Below are 25,967 nucleotides of genomic sequence, written 5' to 3'. Positions count from 1 at the left end.
GAAAAGATTCCAAGTATATAGCATGATCTGGTTCTGCAATTAAAAGAAGGCTATATACATACAGGAAAGAGAAGAAGAAAATATACCAATATGTTGACACTGATTAATTCAGGATTTGGAGATTATAATGATCTTTTTATTTTCTTCTTTATACTTTTCCATATAATTTCCAGTTTAGATAACTATCTATAATTTTATTATTTTTAAAAGAAAGAAAAAAGATTTTAGAAACAGATACAGCTATGTGATTCTAGGCAAGTTAATTAGTGATCACAGTGATGATGGCTACATTTTACTGAGTACCTACTATTTAACAAACATTGTGTGTATTTTACACATTTTGTCACCGTTACTTCATAATGACCAAGCAAGGGAGGCCTAATTGTCTACCTTTACATATTGGAAAAAAGACTTAAAAACTTTAAGTAGCTTGTAAGCTAGTAAGTTGTAGAGCCAGGATTCAAACCAAGATTTGTGTTCATAATTTTCTCAATATACTATAAGGTCTTTCCAAAATGATGAAACTCCCAAAACCTGTGATTTCTTATTGTAAAATGCAGGCAGGATTGTATGGGAATGAAATGACAGGAGGTACGTAAACCACAGGATTAGGTTTTTACACATGTATTCTTCAAGCTTTATTATTAAATATGTTCATTTAACAACATTATCTAAGATTTAATTCTGTAATATTAAACCTGTAAGTTGCATTTCTTCAAAGAAGAGCAATGTTAATCCATTGGTTAACATTTTGTCCTGTTCTTGTGTTTACACAGTACAGTTTTACAGTCAGTTTTTGAAAGCTTGGATTACATAAAGATAAATGATACTGTGTTAAAAGAGGTAAAGCTTATATTTCCCACTTTCCTTAAAACATGTCTTAACAAACCTGATGTTTTGCTGGGGTTTGAAGGGACCTCTGTTCCTTACTTGAGTTCTGAACCATGCGAGTAGCCAAAACAGTAAGCATATCCAGTTTTTTCTTCCCAGATTTGTTAATATCCCTGGGGTAGCTAAGGTCAGGAATATTATTGCAAATGGAAAAGAAGTATTACTGTCAATACCTCTCTCAAGTTTCATACTTTTGTTTAGAAGTTAGTGTAAAAAAGTTGCTGAAACACCAAAGTATGATAGATTGGGTTCTGGCTGATAGTTACCATTATTGTCATCAAAATACATACATACATACATACATGTATAGATATAGATTACTTACTCTTATGTTCAGTGTTACACTGTTGCTCATGGGTATAATGAGCACACTTCCCAGAATATCCAGGACAAGTATGATTTCAAGTATTACTTAATATAGTTGGTCTCTGTTAATTATGTGTCTTAATTTGGGATTTGGAAAATATGGACAGTATTATCTGTGGGAAATATAAAGAGGTATAAAACCATTGCCCATAAGTTTACGATTTGACTGGACAAGTAAAATATTCCTTAAGACAGTGAACATGTAAAATTTTTTTTCATGTGTTATATCTATTGCACAGTGTTCCATTGTATGATTAACCATCACTTATTTTATCTAGCCTAGTGATGAACACCTACAGTAGTCTTCATTTTTAAGAAACAAACTTCAGGATAGTGTTTTTTGTTGTTTTTTGTTTTTTTTTTCCTGGAAGCAAAAAGGAGGGAAAGGGATTGTAGCAGAGGGAAAACCTAAGTTACATGTTTAAAAAAATAAGAAATTTTACAATTATGGGGAAAGAGGCAATGGCATTGTGGACATGAAATAAATTAATGTTAACCATAGTAATAATTCAGAGGAGGAGGAGAATATTTTCAGGAATCAATCTTTCATTTGTCAATAAATTTTTTTTTTTTTTTTTTTTTAATTTTGAGACAGAGTCTTGCCCTGTCACCCAGGCTGGAGTGCAGTGGCATGTTCTCGGCTCACCACAACCTCCGCCTCCCGGGTTTAAGCAATTCTTGTGCCTCAGCCTCTTGAGTAGCTGGGACTATAGGTGCGTGCCACCATGCCTGGCAAATTTTTTTTTTTTTTTTTTTTTTGTATTTTTGGTAGAGACAAGATTTCTCCACGTTGACCAGGCTGGTCTCAAACTCCTGGCCTCAAGTGAACTGCCTGCCTTGGCCTCCCAAAGTGCTGGGATTACAGGCATGAGCCACTGCGCCCAGTGTCATTTGTCAATAAATATTTATTAAGTTTTTTAATGTGCCAAAATACTAGGTGCTATTGTTACACCTGTGAATAAAACAATTATGGTCTCTGCCCTTGGCAAACTTATAACCTAGTAGAATAGACAAACACTAAACATATAAATAAATCAAATTTATAGCAAATGATTTGAAGGGATACATAGATTCAGTGATAGAGAATAATGTGATAACAGGATTAAAGACCAATATATAGGGTGTTCAAAGAAAGTATCTCTGAGAACATGGTATTTTTTACTTTATTTTAGAGACGGTCTTGTTCTGCTGCCCAGGAGAGAGTTCAGTGGTGCTATCATATCTCACTATAACTTCAAAATCCTGGGCTGAATCTATCTTCCTGCCTTCCTCCTTCCCAAGTTGCTAGGACTACATGTATGCACCACTATACCTGGCTCATTTTTTTCACATTTTGTAGAGATGGAGTCTTGGCTGTGTTACCCAGGCTGGTCTTGAACTCCTGGCCTCAAGCGATCTTACCATCTCCCAAAGCACTGGAATTACAGGTATAAACCACTGCCCCCAGTGAAGGACGTGATATTTGAGACAAAGATGGAAGGATGAGAAGATGTTAAAGCCTAAGAATTGAGGAGGGAGTAATGATAAGAATATTTTAGGCTGAAGGAAGTGCGTATGCAAAAGCCCTAAGGGTTAAAAGAAAAAAAAAAGAGGAAAAAGAGTTGATATATTCATGGAGCAAAAAAGGGGCCAGTGTAGCTGGAGCATACTAAGCATGATGTGGGAGGAATTTGAATACTATTCTAATGCAGCTTCAAGCCATTGAATTATGCTGTAAAGCAAAACATAACTATTGTCTGGCTGCTGTGTGGAAAATAGATTGTAGTGATGAGAGGGCAAAAGTAGAAATAGACAAATGAATGAAGCTGTTGAAGTTGTTAGGGTAAGAGGTGAAGGTGACCTGAGCTGGGATTACCCAAGAGATGGGAAGGTTTGGTCATATTCATAATCTATTTTCAGGCTAAGAAAGGACTCAAGGATGAGTTTTCTGTTATTGGCCTGAGGGAGCAGGTGACAATGTCATTTATGAGATGCGTAAGATTGGAGGAAGAATAGGTTGGTGGAAAGGATCAAAAGAATTGAGGTAACCAGTTACATCTCTAGTACAAGGTGTCAAGTAGGCACTGTTACAGGAGTCTGGATTTCAGAACAGAGGTCAATAGTTCAGAAGTTAGGAATCATCAGTATATGTAAGTATATGTGGTATTTAAACACCTAAAACAGAATGAGATCAACCAGGGGTAAATGTAGTTGAAGAAGTAGGTGTGCGGCTTAGGAGCAAGCTCAGAGGACCTCCAACATTTAGACACCAGATAAATTCTATCAGGAATCTGAGAACCAGGTGTCCAGTGAGGTTGGAGGAAAGACAGGAGGTCCTGGTATCTTGGTAGCCGAAACAGGGAAGTATTTCAGAAAGGAGGAGGAGAGAGCATTTGTTCAGAGGGCTGCTAAGAGTTCAGATAGGATGAGAGTAGGAGAAAATATACTGGATTCTGTGATATGGTCAGCATCCAGTTAAGTGACAGAAACCACAAAGTAATTGAAAAGGGAAAGTTTAATATAAAGAATTATTTACTATAACAGGAGATTACCTACTGAGGGGAAAAGAGAACTCTAAAGAATATGTATATATATGTAGCAGATATAGGGAGCAACCATTACCACTAGGCCTGAGGCAGAGCACCCAAGGAAGGAACAAATCTGAAAGAGGCCCCCCTCCACCACCCCTGGACTGAGATTCAGAGATCACTGGGATGGCAGAGTTCTCTGGGGTACTGCACTTAAAGAACTCACCTGTAGAAAACCCTCCTCTGAGGGGCCAGGGAAAACAGCTCATGGGAAGTGCTCCACCAGCGGAACTCACTGGGGGCACTGTGTACTGCCTGGAAAGCTATCTTCTAGGGTGCTGGAGGAAAAAACTGTAGACCTCTCTGGGAGTCCACTCATGGGGATGATACGTGCTTAGAAGCCATCCTCCAGGATCCCAAGAGAAGTTGCCGACAGGAAGGTATCATTCACTATTAGCATCCACACACAGCAGAAGCCTACTGAGAGAAACAGAGCAAAACCAGGAAAAGAATCCTTTCTCCTGTAGCGTCCCTCCCACATCCTCTACTGACAAAGTTTAACAGCATGACAGCCAGCAAAGGAAAGTAGTTTCCAATGCCCACCTTCATTATAGCGCAGCGGGTAATGGAGGATGAATTTTGAGTTGAGAGGCAGTAAGTTGACAGTTGGCACACATGGGATATTGCTGCTGATCTTGATAAACAGTCAGGGAGTGGTGAGAATAGAAGCCAGATTACAGTGAGTTGAAGAGCAAATGGGAAATGATGAATGGAACAGGTATGTAAACAACTCTTTCGAGAAGAAGATTTACTGTTAGGTAGAGCAGAGTTAAGGTGTAGTAGCTACGTGTGGGATATTTGTGTAGTTTTTGTTTCATTTATATTTTTTAGAATGTAAGAAACTTTTTGAATATACATACATACATAAAAACATACAAATCAAGAATACAGCTCAATAAATATTCACAAAGTGAACACAACTATGTCATTAGCATCCAGATCTAGATATAGAGAAATACAACTAGTACCCCAGAAGCCTTCCCTCATCCGTCCAGTAAAAATTATGTCTCCCAAGAGTAACTATTATCATGACTTCAACAACACAGTTTTATCATTGTGGTTCTTCATAAAAGTTGAATCATGTAGTATATGCTAGTCTGTGTCTTTTCACTCATTCTACTCCTAAATGATATATATACTCCTAAAAATCTCCATAGAGATTTTTATTTGTCTTGTATATCTTTGTTTATGCTGTGATCATGAAGATGTTCCTTCATGTTTTCTTCTGAAAGCATTATTGTTTTACCTTTCACATATACATCTGCAGTTCATCGGGAATTTGACTTTGGTGTGGGGTTTTGGGTAGAGTTCAAGATTATTTTTTCCATGTGGATATGCAGTTGACCATGCATCTATTGAGAAGACCATCGCTTAAGCCAGGAGATTTTTTAATGATAGAAAATAACAGAACATGTTTGCATATTGATAGGTGATCTAGGCCTTTATCATTCTCTAGATTCTAGGGAAATGGTGGTATAGGAATGGGTTAAGATAAATGAGATAACATAATTTTTGGAAAGGAAGGAAAGGTTTTTGAAAAGGAAGGGATCTATTGCATAAATAGAACATATGCCTTTGCTTCTAAAGATGTGTACTTTCATTGTGATAGGTAGAAGAGAAAAACGAGTTCAAGTACAGATTGGTTTGCAAACTTGACTGTGAGGAGAGGAAAAAATTCTTTTTGTATATTTTTGTTTTGTTTATGAGCTAAAGATGGGTCCTGAGAAGATACGTCAAGAAGGAAAGGGTTTCTTTGCACATGGATATTTAGCTGTTTCAGTACCATTTGTTGAAAAACCTATTCTTTCTCCATTGAGTTAACTTTGTACCTGGAGTGGAGCCAGCTCTACTAAATTATGCTTTGACTGTGGTGAAAGGGGATCTCTCCAGAAAAATTGGATTGTTCTTAATAGAGAAGTGATGGAACCACTGTCAGGTAAATAAAATTGGAATATAATGGAAGAAAGCATTTGTAGCCCCTTGATCTTTAAAGGCATATGATTGTATTTTTGCAAAATCAGTGAATTAAAAACTGAAGTGATCATGTTATAAAAGGCATTATCTTCATTTAGAATTTGTCTTTACTCCTTTTGGTGGAGGAGAGGACAGGGCCTCACTCTGTCGCCCAGGCTGGAATGCAGTGGTGCAATCTTGGCTCACTGCAACCTCTGCCTTCTGGGTTCAAGCAATCCTCCCACCTCAGGCTCCCTGTAGCTGGGATTAGAGGCATGCACCAGCACACCTCTAATTTTTGTATTTTTAGTAGAGACCAGCTTTCACCATGTTGCCCAGGCTTGTGTCTAACTCCTGGACCCAAACGATCCTCCTACCTGGACCTCTGCAAGTGCTGGGATTACAGCTGTGAGCCACTACACTTGGCCTGTCTTAATTGGTGTCCTTTGACTTAATATTAACACTACCACAATGGACTAGGTATTTCCTTTCGGCTTGCATCTCATCTAGCTGTACCTTACATTAAATTTTTGTTTAGTAAGTTTAAGGGATCTAAGGGAGAAATACCCTTCATTTTTAGAACAGCTTGTGGTAGAATGTTTGGGGAAAGCATTACTCTAAAGTATAAATTATTCATCACGAGAAGATACTTTTGCAAATGTGGCAGTAGGCCACAGTGTTTTTCAGACTCTTCTTAATGTTTGACTTTAAACAGGAAGAACATTAGAAATTATATCTTTCATTTTATAATACAATTGAAAGTATTATGCAGTACCTATAGCATAGGTTCACTTTCTCCTGAAATCTCTTTTGTAATAGCATGTCTCACCCTGTTTCTTAGATTGAATCAGTGGGATAGCATTGAGGGACAGGAAAATAATAAAATATTCCCTGATTCTAAACCAGTTTCCTTAGGTGAAGGCTATAGTTGTTCAGCAATATAAGAGTTTGGCTATTATTGGGTAAGCCTATGATTCAGAAATAATCCTTCACTTAAATTAGAAAAAACAAGTAGAACCCAATAGAAAAATAAATGTCTTTGTATTATGTTGTGATTTGTTCTTTTAAGAGAAGGGAAGTAGACCCACTAGGAAAGTGTCTTTGTGTTACCTTGTGCTTTCATTCACATACTGATTACTCAGTAACAGCATCTGAATTTGTGAAGAATATGTAAGTATGTGATTTTTTTAGAAAGCTCTGTAAGGAAAACGCTTTTACTGTTAACAAACATTTTATTGGTCCCTGTTGCCCTAGTATAGACTAGAATTATTCTGACTTTATTCTATGTAATCCTATGGTAACTTGATTCATTGATACCTTCCAAGGGGTTAGCAGGCATCACCTAAAATATATTGGCTACCTTGGTGTTGTATCTTCTTTCTTTCCTATAACTGAAAGTGTTCAACTATCTCTTCTATAACTATCCGTAATACAGTTTCTGGTCTTTTTTTTAAAAAAAATTATACCCTAAGTTCTAGGGTACATGTATATGACGTGCAGGTTTGATACATAGGTATACATGTGCCATGTTGGTTTGCTGTACCCATCAACTCATCATTTACATTAGGTATTTCTCCTAATGCTATCCTTTGCCAACCCCCCACCCCCACACCGACCCCCTGACAGGCCCCAGTGTGTGATGTTCCCCGCCCTGTGTCCAAGTGGTCTCATTGTTCAATTCCCACTTCTGAGTGTGAACAGTTTCTGGTCTTTTAAAAAAAATTTTTTTTGGAGATAGGGTCTCACTCTTGTCACCCAAGCTGGAGTGCAGTGGTGTCATCACAGCTTACTACAGCCTCGACTTCCTGGGCTCAAATGATCCACCCACCGCAGCCACCCGAGTAGCTGGGACTGTAGGCGCATGCCACCATGCCTGGGTAAATTTTTAATTTTTTGTAGAGACAGGGTCTCGCTATGCTGCCTAGGCTGGTCTCTAACTCCTGGGCTCAAGCAGTGCTCCTGCCTCAGCCTCCCAAAGTGCTGGGATTATAAGCATGAGCCACTACACCTGGCCTCCAGTCATTTTGAAGTACTCTTAACTGAATAATGAGCCAAAAAGACACTTGAGGAACTTCTGTACCATGACATAGAGAAGCTGAAACAAATAAGTTGGGGTAGGGGAGACTTGGATGATTTTCAGTAATTCACGTAGTAGAAGAAAACTTTTATTTTTTAAATTCTCATACAGTAAAATGGACATAGTTGGATATACAGTTTTGTGAATTTTAACACATGTATAGATTAGGATAACCACCATCACAATCAGGATTCAGACAGTTCTGTCACCCCAAGAAAACTCCCTTGTCCTATCCCTGTATAGTCATACCCTCTCCCACTCGCTAGCCTTTAGCAACCACTGGTCTGTCTTCCATTGCTATAGTTTTTTGTTTTTTGTTTTTTTTTTTGAGAATGTCATATCAATAGAATCATATAGTATATAGCCCTTTGAGACTTGGTTTCTCGCATTCAGCATGATACCTTTGAGATTCATCTAGGTTGTAGCATTTTCCTTGTTGGATGTGTGATTTGCAAATATTTCCTCCCAGTCTGTAGTTTTTCTTTTCATTCTGTTAATAACAGTCTCTTTTGCAGAGCGCAGGTTTTTAATTTTGATAAAGTCCAATTTACCAATTTTTTTCTTTTATAGATAATGCTTTTGTTGTTGTGTTAAGAATTCTCCCTAATCCCAGGTCATGAAAATTTTCTCCTGTGTTTTTTCTTCTAAAAGTTTTATAGTTTTAAGTCTTACTTTTCAATGTATGATCCATTTTTAGTTAATTTTTGTATAAGTTGTCCTTGTATCTTAGGTGACGGCACTTTTTTTCCGCCACGTGGATGTCTAGTAGTTCCAGTAGCATTTGTTGAAAAAAACTACCCTTTCTCCATTGAGTTGCTTTTGCTCCATTGTCAAAAGTGAGTTGACCATATTTGTATACACCTATTTCTGAATTCCTTTCTGTTGCATGAATCTGTGTCTATCCCTCTGCTAATAGGACCCTGTCTTAATTGTTGTGCTTTAGAGCAAGACTTAAGATCAATTAGTGTGTTTCCTTGAACCTTATTCTTCTTTTCAAAAATTTTTTAGTTATTCTAGTTCCTTTGCCTTTCCATACAAATTTTGGAATCAGCTATATCTATAAAAATTCTTGCCAGGAGTTTGATTGTAATTGCATCAAGTCTGTAGATCAGTTTGGGGAGAATTGACACCTCTAACTATGTTGAGCCTGGAAAACTTTTTTAAAAGAATATTTAATGCCTTTGTATAGATGAGACGTTAAGTCCAAGCCACAAATATAGGATATTATAGGAAAAGGAGCAACAAGATGACAAGAAAGAGCTATAGAAATTAAAATATGATAGCAGGAATCTAGATTGAGTAGAATATTCGGAAGATAAAGTTAAGGAGATTTCCCTTAAAGTAGAACAAAAGATAAAGAGATTAAAGATGAGACAAAGTTTGGAAAGTTAAAGGATCTAGCTAGGAGGTCCGTTATCCAAATATTGGAGTTCCAAAAAGTAGAGCAGGGAAATGAAATGAACAGGTAGGAATGATCAAAGAATTTATCCTAGAACTGAATGAAGGAGCTGGATTTCTGTATTAGAGAAGTGAATTTTAAAAAGAACCACAGGATTTCATGGAGATAGAAAATGGAATGGTAGTTACTAGGGGAAGGGGAAATGAAGAGCTAGTGCTTAATGGGTATGGACTTTCAGTTTTAGAAAATGAAAAAATTTTGGACTTGAGTGGTGGTGATGGTTGCACAACAAGGTGCATATACTTAATGCCACTGAATTGTATGCTTAAAAATGATTAAAATGGTAAATTTTATGTTATGTATATTTTACCTCAATTAAAAAAACAGAACCGCACCAAGGCATATCAGTGAAATTTTATAGCTATGGAGATCCACGGGAAGATAAAGAGAAGATACTGAAAATTCCACAGAGAGCAAAACTAGTGACATTTTAAATGTATTGGGAATTAAGACACCTAGCAGTAATATTGTAAGCTAGATGATGATAAAATAATTACTTCAAAATTGTCAGCAACCTTGTAGAAGGAGAGAGTAGAAGAAAAGGACAAAAAATTTACCTTTAATTGTTTTCTTTCTCAGTAGCCTTCTAGAGGATGTGCTCTAGCAAAATGAGGGTATAGTTCAAGAGGTAGGAAGATTTAGCCTAAGACTGTACAGCAGAACCAGATCCAGAATGAAAAGCCCTAGGATGACAGTTGTACAGCAGGCCCATAGAGTATCTGGCCCAGATTGGTGTAGGAGGGGATCTCAGAGTAGAGAGTGCAATAGGGGTTATGACAGATTATTTTGTATATGGAGAATAATGTGGATAGATAATGATGAATCTGATGGAACATTTTGGAAAAAATAAGAATATGGTCGTGTGTCACTTAAAATGGGGATACATTTTGAGAAATACATCATTAGATGATTTTGTCATGTGAACATCATAGAGCATACTTATACCAACCTAGATGGTATAGCCTACTATACACCCAGGTTATATGTAAAAGCCTATTGCTCCTAGGCTATAAACCTGTACAGCATGTTACTGTACTGAACGCTGTAGGCAGTTGTATTGTAACCAAATGGTAAGTATTTGTGTATTGAAACATATCAAAACATAGAAAAATTATAGTGAAAATACAGTATTATTGGATTTATATAGTACTCTATATAAATACAGTATTTGCCACATAACATTTTGGTCAACAATGGACTGCATATATTATGGTGGCCCCAGTAAGTGCAAAAAAGATAACAGTTATCAATTCCAGGAAGTCAAGAAAGAAAATTTATGTATTAGTTAGAATGCCTTCAAATTCAAGAAATAGAAAACTTATTTGAGCATGAACAATGATAAATTTATTTTGTCACACAAAATGGCATAAACAATTAGAATGATTTATCATCTTATTCAGCTGAACTCAGATAGGATGGATCAAGGACTGGTTAATTCAGTGATTCAATGACATCATAAAGAATTAGGATTCTTTGCATATTCTTGTCTTCCACTTTCAGCTTTGTCCTTTCTGTCTCTAGACAACATCCATAAACAGAAGAAATGATTTATTACTATTGTTTTCATTTTATGATCCAGAAACCTCTCCTAGATCACCCAGGAGAGTTTCTCTGTGCCTCACGACCAAGATTGCATTGCCTGAATAGTGAGAATCATTGTTACAGAAATAACTACAAGAATCATTGATGAAGATGAGGTAAATGTAGGGAAAACAGGTGGAAGATTATAGAAGGGAAAACAGATGGAAGATGGGTTATTATAGTCTGCCAGGCAGGAGAGGATGGCAGGCCAGAACTAATACAAAGGGAGTGGAGGTTTGTAGCACTTGGGAAGTGACTGCATTAGAGATTCACTACTTAACATTGGTTAATGTTTCAGACAGCTTTTTTTTTTTTTTTTTTTTTTTTGAGACAGGAAATCACTCTGTCACCAAGGCTGGAGTGCAGTGATATGATCAAAGCTCACTGCAGCCTTGACCTCCTGGGTTCGAGCGATCCTCCCACCTCAGCCTCCTGAGTAGCAGGTACTACAAGTATGTGCCACCATGGCTGGCTAATTTTTTTATTTTTTGTAGAGATGAAGTCCCACTATGTTGTCCGGGCTGGTCTTGAACCCTTGGGCTCAAGCAGTCCTCCCACCTCGGCCTCCCAAAAGTGTTGGGATTACAGGTGTGAACCACCACCTGTGGCCTCAGACAGCTTTTTAATAGTTAAGCTTTTCTGTTTCCAATCAAGAATTTATTTTACCTCCCTCCCCTGAACTACTGGTATTATTATTTATTCCTAAAATTCAAGTACCTACAAACAATTTTTGAAGTTTGTATTGATAATATGCAAAACACTACTGGGCACTGCAGATTTGAAAAAACAAAAACAAGAGTATAGATGTAGTCCCTAACTTTAAGGAACCTAAGCTCACCTTAGAGCAGTAGGTAATTTACACAAAATATCAGTAATAAAAGGTAGTTTATGCTTAGGTCAAAATTAGTTTGTAATAAAGAACCTAAGATTGTAAATTCCACTGTAATAAGTTATATGAGTGTGCCTTTAAAAAAATTTTACAGTGACTACTATATTGAAGGGTTTTAAGTAAGGAAATTGCATTTTAGATGCATAAGGATGTTTGCCATGTACATTTATCATACATACTTTTGTAAATCTAGTAATTTTCTTTGTGGTCATTTAAAAAAAAAAAAGCAATGTTTCAGAACAGGAGCACTAGCTCAGCTGCATTAGCTGGGAGAGAGAATCTGGTCATTCTTAACTCCTTGTAAGATTTTTTGGCCAAGTGTGGTGGTACATGTCTGTAATCCCAGCACTTTGGGAGGCCAAGGCGGGAAGATCACTTGACACCAGGAGTTTGAGACCAGCTTGGGCAACATGCCCAGCCTGAAAAACCCTGTCACTACAAAAATAAAAATAAAAAAAATTATCTACATGGGAGGCTGAAGCAGGAGGATAGCCTGAGCCCAGGATGTGAAGACTGCAGTGAGCTGTGATAGCACCACTGCACTCCAGCCTGTGCAACAGAATGAGACCCTGTCTCAAAAAGAATATTTTTCAGTCTCTGCAGTTTTTAGCCACATCCCATGCCTCAAAGCTACCTATACCTCCAATTTCTGAGACTTTTTGGTGTTCTTTAACAAAAAGTAGGCTGCTTTTTTCTCTTTCTTCGTTGTAGAATTAGGTTTGACCTTTGCTTACTCAATTTAGCTTTGCTAAACTAGTTGCCTTTTGTGTATTTGTTTTCCAGCTTTCAAAATTCCAGTTTTTTTGAAATTTTCAAAAAAATTCCAGCTTTTTTGAAATTTTTCATCTGCTGTTTCTTCTCATTCTTTTTGACCTTGTAGATTTATCCTTTTTTCTTAATTTATTCTCCCTTAATGGGATTTCAGGAGCATATTGACTAAGTTTTCATTTTTACATGTATACTGGGGAGTATAACATAGACATCTCTGTACTTAGATATTACTGATGTAAGTCTACTTTGAATCAAATGAACAGATGTTTAAAAAGTATTGTTCCCAATTGTTTTAATGATTTCTTCCTGTGAGTTGGGGTGGTACTGCCCATCACCAACTCAGGAGGGTATTTGAAAATACCTGGAAAAAATTGTAACGATGTCTGGAAAACACTACAGATATTTAATTGGCAGAGGTCAGGGATGATTAACATTGCAAAATGTGAGGGACTGTCCTACACAATGAAAAATTAATTCAATCCCAAATGGCAGGAAGAAGACAGGAGGTGTATTAACCTGGAAAAAGTGTGCCAGAAGGACAGGGACATAGAGCTGGGGGTGATGCACCATTCTGGAATTGGGATTAAGTAGAAGTGCACAAACTAAATGGCGAGACCTCCCCCAGCTTCTTTCCTCCACTTAGCCTAAAGGAATAGACCTAAAGATTTTGACAGTTGGGGTACATAATGAAACCACCAAGTCACTTTCATCGTACAGTAGCCCTTGCTGGTTGCCTAACCCCTGCTATTATAAATAATGCCAAAATAAGCATCACTGTACATGTCTCTTTGTGTACCTGTTATAGGAGTTATCCTAGGATAATATCTATTAACTTTTCAAAATTATAACCCACAATAAGTAATTTTATATCATAACCTTATATACACATACACATACCATATGTCTTTGTGTGTGATATATCTACATCTATATATAATTAAAAAGTTTTGCAAAACTACACTTAGTATATAGAGGCACACTGATCTTTTTAGCTTGTTAAAAGTTGGTCTCATTACGTCTCATTTAGATAAAGAAAATACATATATTAGGTAATACATAGAGGTGAATATATGTAAAATCAGGATTCTAGGCCCAAGGCATATTTATTTTCAACGTGAACAAATACTGTAAAATTATTCTACAGAACGATTGTTCCAAGTTGTACCTCCACCAGCAATGAGTAATGACTTCAATTTGTTTCCAAACTCATTTACCAATTTAATAGGTAGAAATGGCATCTGTGACAGACACAGACACTATATATATACTGACCCCATCTTTATTTCTAAAACTTTAAAAATTCCTGTCTCCACTATGGAAACCTTAAAAGGTCAAAAGTTTATTCCCTAGGAGAGGAGTCCAAGTTTCCAGATACCAATCATGGGCCAGTCTTGCAAGCAGGCCTTTGTAAGGATAGCCATCTCAAGCCTGATATGTTAACTCTTTTCTGCATGGTCCACTCCCTTGGTATTTAGCCAAGGTACCTTGACAGCTAAGCCCTTTAGAAGTCCAGAATTTGGCCAGTTAAAACAAATTTCATTGATTATAAAGGTCTATCGTAGAAAGCCAGGTGGCTTCCGCCTTCAGTTTCTGCATGTTAGTTTTGTTTTTATCTGGCCTGAAGATGAATTTGGACAGCACATATCTGGTTAAGTTGAATCATGTAAGTTCTTCAGGCTTTTCAGGAGTGTCCTGATAATCAGGGTACACATGAAAGGAGTGCATTTCCAGAGGACACTCATAGTACCTGATATGGTTTGGATCTGTGTCTCTACCACATCTCTTGTTGAATTGTAATCTGTAATGTTGAAGTTCGGCCTGGTGGAAGGTGATTGGATCATGGGGGCGAATTTCTCATGAATGGTTTAGCACCATCCCCTTGCTGTGATAATGAGTGAGTTTTTGTGAGATCTGGTTGTGTAAAAGTGTGTAGCGCCTTCCCCCTTGCTCTTGCTCTTTCTCTTGCTCCTGCTCCCACCATGTGAAGTGTCTGCTCCTCCTTTCCCTTCCGCCATGATTGTAAGTTTCCTGAGGCCTCTCCAGAAGTGGAGCAGATGCGGTCATCATGCTTCCTGTACAGCCTGCAGAACCATGAGCCAATTTAACCTCTTTTCTTTATAAACTTCTCAGTCTTAGGTATTTATAGCGCTGTGAAAATGGACTAATACAGTACTTCTGGAAACAAAGAATTCACAATTGTTAGGATACTCCAAACAGGACATATGCAGACAGTCCTTGACTTAATGATTATTTGAATTACAGTTTTTTGACTTGGTTTACAGGGATATTAAGTGCATTTTTGACTTGTGGTTTTGACTTACAGTGACTTTATTCAGATATAACCCCGTCATAAGTCGAGGAGCATCTATATTAGTCAGGCAGTCGCCAGTATGAACTCTCACCATTGGGTCTCCTGCCCAAGGGTTTCCAGTCCAATTAATTCAGTTTGGTATTTGGCTTCAAGAATGCCTAAATACAGTCAGTTCCAAACAGATTTGCATGTCCATGATACCAGTTCATTTGCCTCACATCTATGGATGACAATATTTATGGATGTTCTGTGTGAAAGTGCAGGGAGTGGGCATGGAGGCTCACATCTGTAATCCCAGCAGTTTGGGAGGCCAGTGCCAGAGGATTGCTTGAGGACAGGAGTTCAAGACCAGCCTGGGCAACATAGGGAGAGCTCTTCTCTACTAAAAATAAAAAAAATTAGGCCAGGCGTGGTAGCTCACGCTTGTAATCCCAGCACTTTGGGAGGCCGAGGCGGGTGGATCACCTGAGGTCAGGAGTTCGAGGCCAGCCTGGCCAACATGGTAAAACCCTGTCTCTACTCAAAATACAAAAATTAGCCCAGCATGGTGGCAGGTGTTTATAGTTCTAGCTACTTAGGAAGCTGAGGCAGGAGAATCGCTTGAACTTGGGAGGAGGAGGTTGCAGTGATCAGAGATCATGCCACTGCATTCCAGCCTGGGCAACAAAAGTGAAACTCTGTGTCAAAAAAAAAAAAAAATTACCCAGGCATGATCTTGCGTGTCTGTGGTCCTAGCTACTCAGGAGGCTAAGGTGGGAAGATTGCGTGAGCCCAGGAGTTCAAGGTTTCAGTGAGCTATGATCACACCACTGTACTCCAGCCTGGGCTACAGAATGAGACCCTATCTCAAAATAATAAATAATAAAATAAAGAATTTTTTAAAAAAGGAAAAAGAAAATGCAGAAGCTGGGCCAGCCTCTGCTGTCTCGTAGTCAGGGCTGTTAGGTGTAATCATAGGCTCAGCAGTCGGTTTGAGTTCAAAGTGCTGAAGACATTTAGGAAGGCAGCATGGGAAGTTTTCCTTCAGGAAGAGAGGAACCCTTCCAAAAACAGTTCTGAAAAACAAATCATTTCCTATGCCTCCCTAGGTGCCAGGTTTCTGTTTTATGTCTTGTTACAAAATGTGTCCCATTTAACAATCTTAACTTTATAGTTTTCCAGCTATTTTTGTTCTCACCCAGACTTTTTATCCCAAAAGGTTGAGTGCAAGAGGGACAAAAGCATTTTCTTAGAACAATATATTTATATAATTTGACCAGAAAGACACATTATATTCAGGAATTGGTCAGGATGAACTCTGAATTTTCAAAAATTTTCATAATGAATTTACATAACTTCCCCACTCTTTTTTTCCTAACCAGTTATCTGGTGAGCAGCCTAGGAAAAAATCCCATTTTGGGGAAAGCTTCCTTTAGTAATCAAACTGTCTCACTAAGATGTGTGTGCGAGGAGAAAGGTAAGGGATGTAGACTCAGGTTTATCAGTCTATTGTTGTAAGTTGCAGTGAATCAAGAAACCCAAACACAAGGCAAAAGCAGTGAGACATCCCCTAGAGCAGTGGTCCCCAACCTTTTTGGTACTAGGGACCACTTATGTGAAGACAGTTTTTCCACGTACAGCAGAGTGGGGATGGTGTCAGGATGAAACTGTTCCACCTCAGATCATCAGGCATGATGAGCATACAGCCTAGATTCTTTGTGTGTGCAGTTCACAACAGGGTTTGCGCTCCTATGAGAATCTAATGCTGCACTGATCTGACAGGAGGCAGAACTCAGCGGGTAATGCTCACTTGCCCGCTGCTCACCTCCTGCTGTGTGGCCTGGTTCCTAACAGGCCATGGACAGGTACCAGGCTACAGCCTGGGGATTGGGGACCCCTGCCCTAAAGGGAGTCCAGAATCCAGTCTGTCAGGAATAGGTGTGGAGGGATCATACTTCTTGTGATGCGCACCAACTTGTAGCTTTTGGCAGCAATCACAAATTAAGAATGCAATTAGCCACTTAATCAGAAATATAGAGTCGATCAGCTGCTCAATTTTAGATTGTCCCATCAGAGAATAAGTCGTTTCCTGTGGGCATTTGGATGTGACCCAGACAATCCAGCTGGCATCTATTGATGTTTTTCATAGTTTAGGGCCCACAGAGGGGTGTCCTAAATTTGCAGCAGTCCCAGAGTCACAGTTCTGTTCATTGAGCCTGTTCCTGCTTTTAGTTCAGCAGAGCTCATGCTGAGAGGCTGAAACAGCCCATATCAGACAGCATGAGGTTTTAGCTAATAGGCCCAGGTAATTAGGACCTGTGAATTTAACATTCCCAAAAAGCTTGCAGTTAGTCTTTGCAGCAAGAAAGCTGAGACTCTGTGAAACCAGACAGCTGTGTTCCATGTCCAAGTGACAAACAAGGCTTTTTCTTAAGCCTTTTTTTATCCTGGCAACCTTAGAGTCCAAATTGACCCACTCAAAAAACAAACAAACAAAACACACACACACATCAGGGTGAAAAATTGTCAGCCTCTAAGGGTCAGAATCTGATTTTATAAGAGCTCATTAGTAAATAAAAACTGGTTTTTAAAACTAAATGTGTATCTACATCTAGAAATTGCTTCTCTTTAACTGCAGACATTCTAGTAGGCAAAAATCATCAGCTATGGAGACTTATTCTGTTTCTGATATTCAAAGTGTTCTGCTCACCAGCAGCAGAAAGCAAGGGAGTTTTGTCCCATTAACGGTTCTTCTTTTCAGCTTTCCTGATTGGGATGATCCCTCTAGCATTTATGAAATTACAAGCATATAACATTTTACATCACTTTCATCATACATCCAGATGCAATGCCCACAAAATACAAAATGATTTTGTGAAAATTTCCTTTTTCCTTATAATAATTACATGTTTATTTAAACTCCTAGCAGTAAATTTCTCATTTATAGGTTCATATTACAGTGGTGGGGGTGGGAGGATTTGTGTAGATCTTGGATGGAACACAAGGGTGATGGGGTTGGTGCAGCAGCAGCTAGGCTTAAGAAACGTTTGGAGGGCACCCCGCCTTTTTTTCCTCTGAGTTTTAAGCTTTACTCCAGCCTTGGGAGTTGATTTAACCTTTATCCCTGGCACTTGGAGGAGAAAACAGTGTAAACTTTTAACACTTTTTGCCCACTCAGTGTTCACTTTTAGTAATATTTGGACTCTTTCTCCTCCTGTCTCAGGAAAGAACAAAAACAAAAGACATCACCTTGGATGTATCCCCCAACCCCCAACTTTAGCCAAAATTGCCAAAGCAGCCAGGGGATCAGCAGGTGAACTCTCCCAACATTAGATCTATCGTTCTCAAATCTCGCTGACAACTTTTATCTCTCATAACAAAAAGCAGCTTACCTAGTGTTTCATATTATGAATAATTCCATAGCTGCCTAGGCATCAAAGGTTTGTGATACTCTACCTATTCATCCTTTCTTTTCTCAAACAGTGCATTTGCCATATTTTAGTGAGATGGTCTGGTAAATCCCACTTCTGACACTACTTTTTTCAGGTGTCCTCAAGACCCTGCCAGGTTCGGTGATTCCCTTAGAGAACTCACAGGACTCAGCATATAGTTCAAAGCTAAACTTACAGGAAAAGGATTCGAAGCAAAATCAGCAAAGGGAAAGGGTTCAAGGAGTGAAGCCCAGAGGAAACCAGGCACAAGCTTCCAAGAGTCTTCCTCCCATGGAATCATACAATATGTATGTAATTTACATAATTTCTCCAGCGTTGAATTATGACAATGTGTATGAAATTTAATCTGCCAAAGAAGCTCTTTAGAGACTCGGTGTCCAAGGTTTTGATTAACAGCTGGTCACATAGGTACCTTCTAACTAGCATGTACCAATATTCCAGACTTTCTGAAGAAAAGCAGGTGATTAGCATATACTGCATTATTTATACAAACAATTTTGGCACTCTGAAGGACTTCTATCAGTTAGGGTGGTGGGAACCCTCCTGAAATCCAAGTTCCCAGACACCAGCCATGGATCAACCTTGCAAGAGGCTTTTCTAAGGATAGCCATCTGAAGCCTGCTATGTTAACTCTTTTCCATATAATAAAGTAGAATGTCCTCAGACAAATGGGGCTGAAATTGTAATATTGAATAAATTTAGTTTAACTTAATAAATTCATTTAGGTTCAGCAGGACAATGAAGAAAAAAGGAGAGTTCCTAGGAGTGAAATAGTTTTGTACTCTGACACAATATAATACCTCTAGATTTTCCCTTGTAGTAATAATAATGGGTAATAAAGAGTGCCTAATAGTGAAGGACACAACAAAATTAGGAAGACTCAATGACTTTGAAACAGTGGGTGGTGGAGCGAGTTCTTTTCCAGTGAATATAATCTAAACAGTTTTGTACAGTAGCAATTTGTAGTTGTTCTTTGTAGTTTGAGAAAGGGAATTGTTGTCTTTTAATATTATTTTGTAAACTTGTACTAATTTTATATGTACATAATTATTAAAGATATATTAGAGAGAAATCAGTTCCCCTAAGTGTAAACATAGAATTCACTTTTAAAAAAATCTCAAGCATTTAACACTGCTTAAAAGCAGTAAAAATTATTTCAAAAGATATTTGACTATAGATTTCTAAACTTCGATACATAGTGTGTAGTTTTTATTTTTTTTCTTTAATAGAAAATATGATTGATTTAGGTGTATGGGGCCCCAGTTGAGACTAAAAGTTCACCTTTTGGGGCATAAGTAATTTTTTTTTCTTTCTCTCTTTTTTGAGACAGGGTCTCTGTCACGCAGGCTGGAGTTGAGTGGCGCCATCTCGGTGCACCACACCCTCCGCTCCCCAGGCTCAAGTGATCCTCTCACCTCAGCCTCCCAAGTGGCTGGCATTACAGGCACGTGCCACCATGCTTGGCTATTTTTTTGTATTTTTAGTAGAGACAGGGTTTCGCCCTATTGCCCAGGCTGGTCTTGCCGAGCAGTCCACCTACCTCTGCCTCCCAAAGTGCTGAGATTACAGGCATGAGCCACCACGCCCGGCCAGCATAAGTACTTTTTGTGTCTGTCTTAGATGCATCAGCTTTGAGACCTTGGCTTCCTAATTCCAAGATAAACCCTTCCAGTTTAACATTTTCACTTATATTTTTGCATTAAGGACAATACATTATTCAAAAATTATGAAAGCCAACACTGAATAGAGATGCCAAAATTACTAAAATTACACTATTTGCCAACAGCACCACGGTGTAAGAGCTTGAAATGTTTATTTTTCAGTCACTGTATAAAATCCTGAATTCAAAGTTTGAAAAATAGTTGTGAAGGGGAAGTTAAAGTATAGCATAACATTTTGAATAGTTGAAAAATCAAATGTATAAAAGCTGAATACTGCCTATGAAAATTTTCAGCTATCTGAAAATTTACCTATGTAGAGAGCTGTGATTATTATAGGTAATTGTGTTTTCATGGGAAATAAAAAAGAGTGATGTTTCATACAGTAGTTGTATTCCAAGTTTCGACAGTTTTCTGCTTGTAGACCTCATGCTAGCTATTTTCAGTGTTCATTTGCCAGTTTGGCAAAAAGAGGCAGGCTTTTGAATATAGCTTTTGCAGCTATTTTAATTTCTTCTCTAACTACAGTATCCTTTTTTACACTGTGAAAGCTATGTAGATCTAAAAGATATCTAAGAGGAGCCAGAATATGTTGTATTATCTCCTTGCTTACTGAGAAACCTCAGACAGCCAAACTGCCATAGATATTTTTATTACTCTCATGATAATACTTTTGTGTTTATGTAGCCATTTTATTTGGAATGCTGCCATGTTAAGATACTGGAATAACAGAAAAGTGAATTTTAATTCTGCAATTTATATTATAGGGAAGTTGCTTTCTCGGTTAAAAGATTTTTCTCAGCTCAGGTAATTTTCGCTACCCTCTAATACTTGGAAGTTTTCCTGCAAACTGGGTATTCATGAACTTCTTTCAGAGTAAAGCCACATTGGACTTCAACTTAATATGCAGTTTGGTAAGCTAAGCCCCAAATCTCCTAAATCAGACTTCATTTTCAGCAACATTTCAGACTAAGACCTCTTTGCTCCCTGCCAAAGGTGTGTGTGTTTTGCACATACTCCCAGTATAAGGTCTGTCTCCTGCTCTTGGTTTTGTACTTAGGAATTCTGTGTCCCCTTCAGTTAGTACAGTCATGTGCCACACAACAATATTTTGATCTACCACAATGGTCCCATAAGATTATAAATGGAACTGAAGAAATGCCTATCGCCTAGTGACCTCATAACATCATTGTGCAGTTATTTTATTTTTTAAATAAATTTAATATGGCCTAAGTGTACAGTGTTTATATTTTATTTTTATTTTATTTTATTTTGAGACTGAGTCTCACTCTGTTTCCCAGGCTGGAGTGCAGTGGCACAATCTCGGCTCACTGCAACCTCCGTCTCCCTGGCTCAAGTGATCCTCCTGCCTCCGCTTCCTGAGTAGCTGAGACTATAGGCATGTGCCACCAGGTACAGCTAATATTTGTATTTTTAGTAGAGACGGGGTTTCATCATGTTGGCCAGGCTGGTCTCCATCTCCTGACCTCGTGATCTGCCCGCCTCGGCCTCCCAAAGTGCTGGGATTACAGACATGAGCCACTGCACCCTGCCACTTCCCTTATTCTTTACTTTAGATGAATACAAATTAACATTTAAATATAATATTTGTGACATTTAAACTATACCTTAAGTTGTGTTCATTAATGTTTGCACTCAAGCAGAGTTTTTTTGTTTATAAGAACGCATAGAATACCTTAGATTTTAACAATCTGTTTTAGTAATAGGATGAAGATAATGAGGCATATATTGGGGAGTCAGGGCGCATAAGGAAGAGAGGCTACAGTGTATTACCTATGGGGAATGTAAAATTTCTTAGTAGACTCTGCCCTGATTGCCGTTACATTTCTAAAGGGCTTCTTTATTGTCAGTTGGTCAATCAGATTCAGCCTTTTTATCTCAAGTCCATTTTCTGAGTGAACTACACCAGTTTCATCTTACGGTAATACTTTCTAATGCTTTTATTGTTATTGTTTGTTTCCTAAATCTTTATGGACTTAAAAACTAGTTTGCCAATGTTTGACATCTCAGTTCTTAAAAGAATAAAGGGGGGAAATTAACATTAAGTCATTTTAATTTTTAAAAATTCATATTTTCTTAGCATTTTCTTTTTCTTCATTTGTTCCTTCTTTTACCTTTCTTCCTTCATTCATTCATTTGTTCCTTCTTTCTTTCTTTTCTTTTTTCACATAGAGAAGTACATAATGTATTGTCCTAAATGGAACTTGTGATTTACTTATGGCCCAGCTTAATAATTTGTAAGTGATTGCATAGAGGTTAGATGTTTGGTACCCAAAATAGTAGTGAATAGCATTGATTTTTCTTGGAATGGCCTTTCTATTCATTTTCCAGTGAACAACTGGTCCTTCAAGATTTTGTGAATTTAGGACATTGTTTTTATTTTATTCAATGACATTTTATAGCCAAATTTTGGATAAGCTTTTTAGGTATCTAGCATAGAAGGTAATTATTTACTTAGAACAACCCGTGAATGTTTGGAGGTTTTATGAGTGGAGCTTTTATGGTTAAATCTTGGAGTAGAGGCTGGGTAGATTTTTTTTTTTTTGAGACAGAGCCTCGCTCTGTTGCCCAGGCCGGAGTGCAGTGGCATTATCTCGGCTCACTGCAACCTTTGCCTCCCGGGTTCAAGCGACTTCCTGCTAATTTTTGTATTTTTAGTAGATGGGGTTTCACCATGTTGGCCATGCTGATCTCAAAGTCCTGACCTCAAGTGATCTACCCACCTCGGCCTCCCAGAGTGCTAGGATTACCTGCGTGAGCCACTGTGTCTGGCCTAGGCTGGGTAGATTTAAACATAGTTCTTTCTACTCCTATGATTTTTTAAATTCACACAAATTTTATACTATAAACATTTTTCATATAGAAAAGTATAAGGCATGTTTTTATATTGGTGGACTTTCTAGTCTTAAATGGAAGATAAGTTATGTTAGATAACTTCTTACGAATTGTGAAACTCTGTGTGCACTGTCAAATTTAATCTTTACAATAGCCTTCTAAAATGAATATTATTATTATTATTTTTTGGGGGGGAGGATTTCTTTTTTTTTATTATACTTTAAGTTTTAGGGTACATGTGCACAATGTGCAGGTTAGTTACATATGTATACATGTGCCATGCTGGTGTGCTGCACCCATTAACTCGTCATTTAGCATTAGTTATATCTCCTAATGCTATCCCTCCCCGCTCCCCCCACCCCACAACAGTGCCCAGAGTGTGATATTCCCCTTCCTGTGTCCATGTGTTCTCATTGTTCAATTCCCATCTATGAGTGAGAACATGCGGTGTTTGGTTTTTTGTCCTTGCGATAGTTTGCTGAGAATGATGATTTCCAATTTCATCCATGTCCCTACAAAGGACGTGAACTCATCATTCTTTATGGCTGCATAGTATTCCATGGTGTATATGTGCCACATTTTCTTAATCCAGTCTATCATTGTTGGACATTTGGGTTGGTTCCAAGTCTTTGCTATTGTGAATAGTGCCGCAGTAAACATACGTGTGCTTGTGTCTTTATAGCAGCATGATTTATAGTCCTTTGGGTATATACCCAGTAATGGGATGGCTGGGTCAAATGGTATTTCCAGTTCTAGATCCCTGAGTGCGCCACACTGACTTCCACAATGGTTGAACTAGTTTACAGTCCCACCAACAGTGTAAAAGTGTTCCTATTTCTCCACATCCTCTCCAGCACCTGTTGTTTCCTGACTTTTGAATGATCGCCATTCTAACTGGTGTGAGATGGTATCTCATTGTGGTTTTGATTTGCATTTCTCTGATGGCCAGTGATGATGAGCATTTTTTCATGTGTCTTTTGGCTGCATAAATGTCTTCTTTTGAGAAGTGTCTGTTCATATCCTTCGCCTGCTGTTTGATGGGGTTGTTTGTTTTTTTCTTGTAAATTTGTTTGAGTTCATTGTAGATTCTCCATATTAGCCCTTTGTCAGATGAGTAGGTTGTGAAAATTTTCTCCCATTTTGTAGGTTGCCTGTTCACTCTGATGGTAGTTTCTTTTGCTGTGCAGAAGCTATTTAGTTTAATTAGATCCCATTTGTCAATTTTGGCTGTTGCTGCCATTGCTTTTGGTGTTTTAGACATGAAGTCCTTGCCCATGCCTATGTCCTGAATGGTAATGCCTAGGTTTTCTTCTAGGGTTTTTATGGTTTCAGGTCTAACATTTAAGTCTTTAATCCATCTTGAATTAATTTTTGTATAAGGTGTAAGGAAGGGATCCAGTTTCAGCTTTCTACATATGGCTAGCCAGTTTTCCCAGCACCATTTATTAAATAGGGAATCCTTTCCCCATTTCTTGTTTTTGTCAGGTTTGTCAAAGATCAGATGGCTGTAGATGCATGGTGTTATTTCTGAGGCCTCTGTTCTGTTCCATTGGTCTATATCTCTGTTTTGGTACCAGTACCATGCTGTTTTGGTTACTGTAGCCTTGTAGTATAGTTTGAAGTCAGGTAGTGTGATGCCTCAAGCTTTGTTCTTTTTGCTTGGGATTGTCTTGGCAATGTGGGCTGTTTTTTGGTTCCTTATGAACTTTAAAGTAGTTTTTTCCAATTCTGTGAAGAAAGTCATTGGTAGCTTGATGGGGATGGCATTGAATCTATAAATTACCTTGGGCAGTATGGCCATTTTCACGATATTGATTCTTCCTACCCATGAGCATGGAATGTTCTTGCATTTGTTTGTATCCTCTTTTATTTCCTTGAGCAGTGGTTTGTAGTTCTCCTTGAAGAGGTCTTTCACGTCCCTTGTAAGTTGCATTCCTAGGTATTTTATTCTCTTTGTAGCAGTTGTGAATGGGAGTTCACTCATGATTTGGCTGTTTGTCTGTTATTGGTGTATAAGAATGCTTGTGATTTTTGTACATTAATTTTGTATCCTGAGACTTTGCTGAAGTTGCTTATCAGCTTAAGGAGATTTTGGGCTGAGACAGTGGGGTTTTCTAGATATACAATCATGTCATCTGCAAACAGGGACAATTTGACTTCCTCTTTTCCTAATTGAATACCCTTTATTTCCTTCTCCTGCCTAATTGCCCTGGCCAGAACTTCCAACACTATGTTGAATAGGAGTGGTGAGAGAGGGCATCCCTGTCTTGTGCCAGTTTTCAAAGGGAATGCTTCCAGTTTTTGCCCATTCAGTATGATATTGGCTGTGGGTTTGTCATAGATAGCTGTTATTATTTTGAGATACGTCCCATCAATACCTAATTTATTGAGAGTTTTTAGCATGAAGGGTTGTTGAATTTTGTCAAAGGCCTTTTCTGCATCTATTGAGATAATCATGTGGTTTTTGTCTTTGGTTCTGTTTATATGCTGGATTACATTTATTGATTTGCGTATATTGAACCAGCCTTGCATCCCAGGGATGAAGCCCACTTGATCATGGTGGATAAGCTTTTTGATATGCTGCTGGATTCGGTTTGCCAGTATTTTATTGAGGATTTTTGCATCAATATTCATCAAGGATATTGGTCTAAAATTCTCTTTTTTTGTTGTGTCTCTGCCAGGCTTTGGTATCAGGATGATGCTGGCCTCATAAAATGAGTTAGGGAGGATTCCCTCTTTTTCTATTGATTGGAATAGTTTCAGAAGGAATGGTACCAGTTCCTCCTTGTACCTCTGGTAGAATTTGGCTGTGAATCCATCTGGTCCTGGACTCTTTTTGGTTGGTAAGCTATTGATTATTGCCACAATTTCAGCTCCTGTTATTGGTCTATTCAGAGATTCAACTTCTTCCTGGTTTAGTCTTGGGAGAGTGTATGTGTCGAGGAATTTATCCATTTCTTCTAGATTTTCTAGTTTATTTGCGTAGAGGTGTTTGTAGTATTCTCTGATGGTAGTTTGTATTTCTGTGGGATCGGTGGTGGTATCCCCTTTATCATTTTTTATTGCATCTATTTGATTCGTCTCTCTTTTTTTCTTTATTAGTCTTGCTAGTAGTCTATCAATTTTGTTGATCCTTTCAAAAAACCAACTCCTGGAT

At 38.1% G+C, this 25,967-nt stretch overlaps 1 protein-coding gene across 9 annotated transcripts in view; it reads left to right on the top strand.

Annotated features, from left to right (window-relative positions):
- Positions 1-25,967, top strand: part of ANKIB1 (ankyrin repeat and IBR domain containing 1) — a 158,952-nt gene that overhangs the window by 15,955 nt on the left and 117,030 nt on the right. The window contains exons 1-2 of one of the 9 annotated variants that reach the window (XM_063667574.1): positions 18,068-18,157; positions 18,391-18,583. The exons of 6 other annotated variants lie outside the window; for them this stretch is intronic. The gene's annotated coding sequence lies outside the window, so the exon portion shown is untranslated. Of the gene's footprint in view, positions 1-18,067; positions 18,285-18,390; positions 18,584-25,967 lie in introns of those variants that run through there. 2 more of the 9 variants (XM_063667573.1, XM_063667571.1) reach the window with 2 other exon arrangements.

This window comes from Pongo pygmaeus, chromosome 6 (genome assembly GCF_028885625.2).
Source record: "Pongo pygmaeus isolate AG05252 chromosome 6, NHGRI_mPonPyg2-v2.0_pri, whole genome shotgun sequence".
Lineage (NCBI taxonomy): Eukaryota > Metazoa > Chordata > Mammalia > Primates > Hominidae > Pongo > Pongo pygmaeus.
This window is presented reverse-complemented; position numbering and strand designations above follow the sequence as displayed.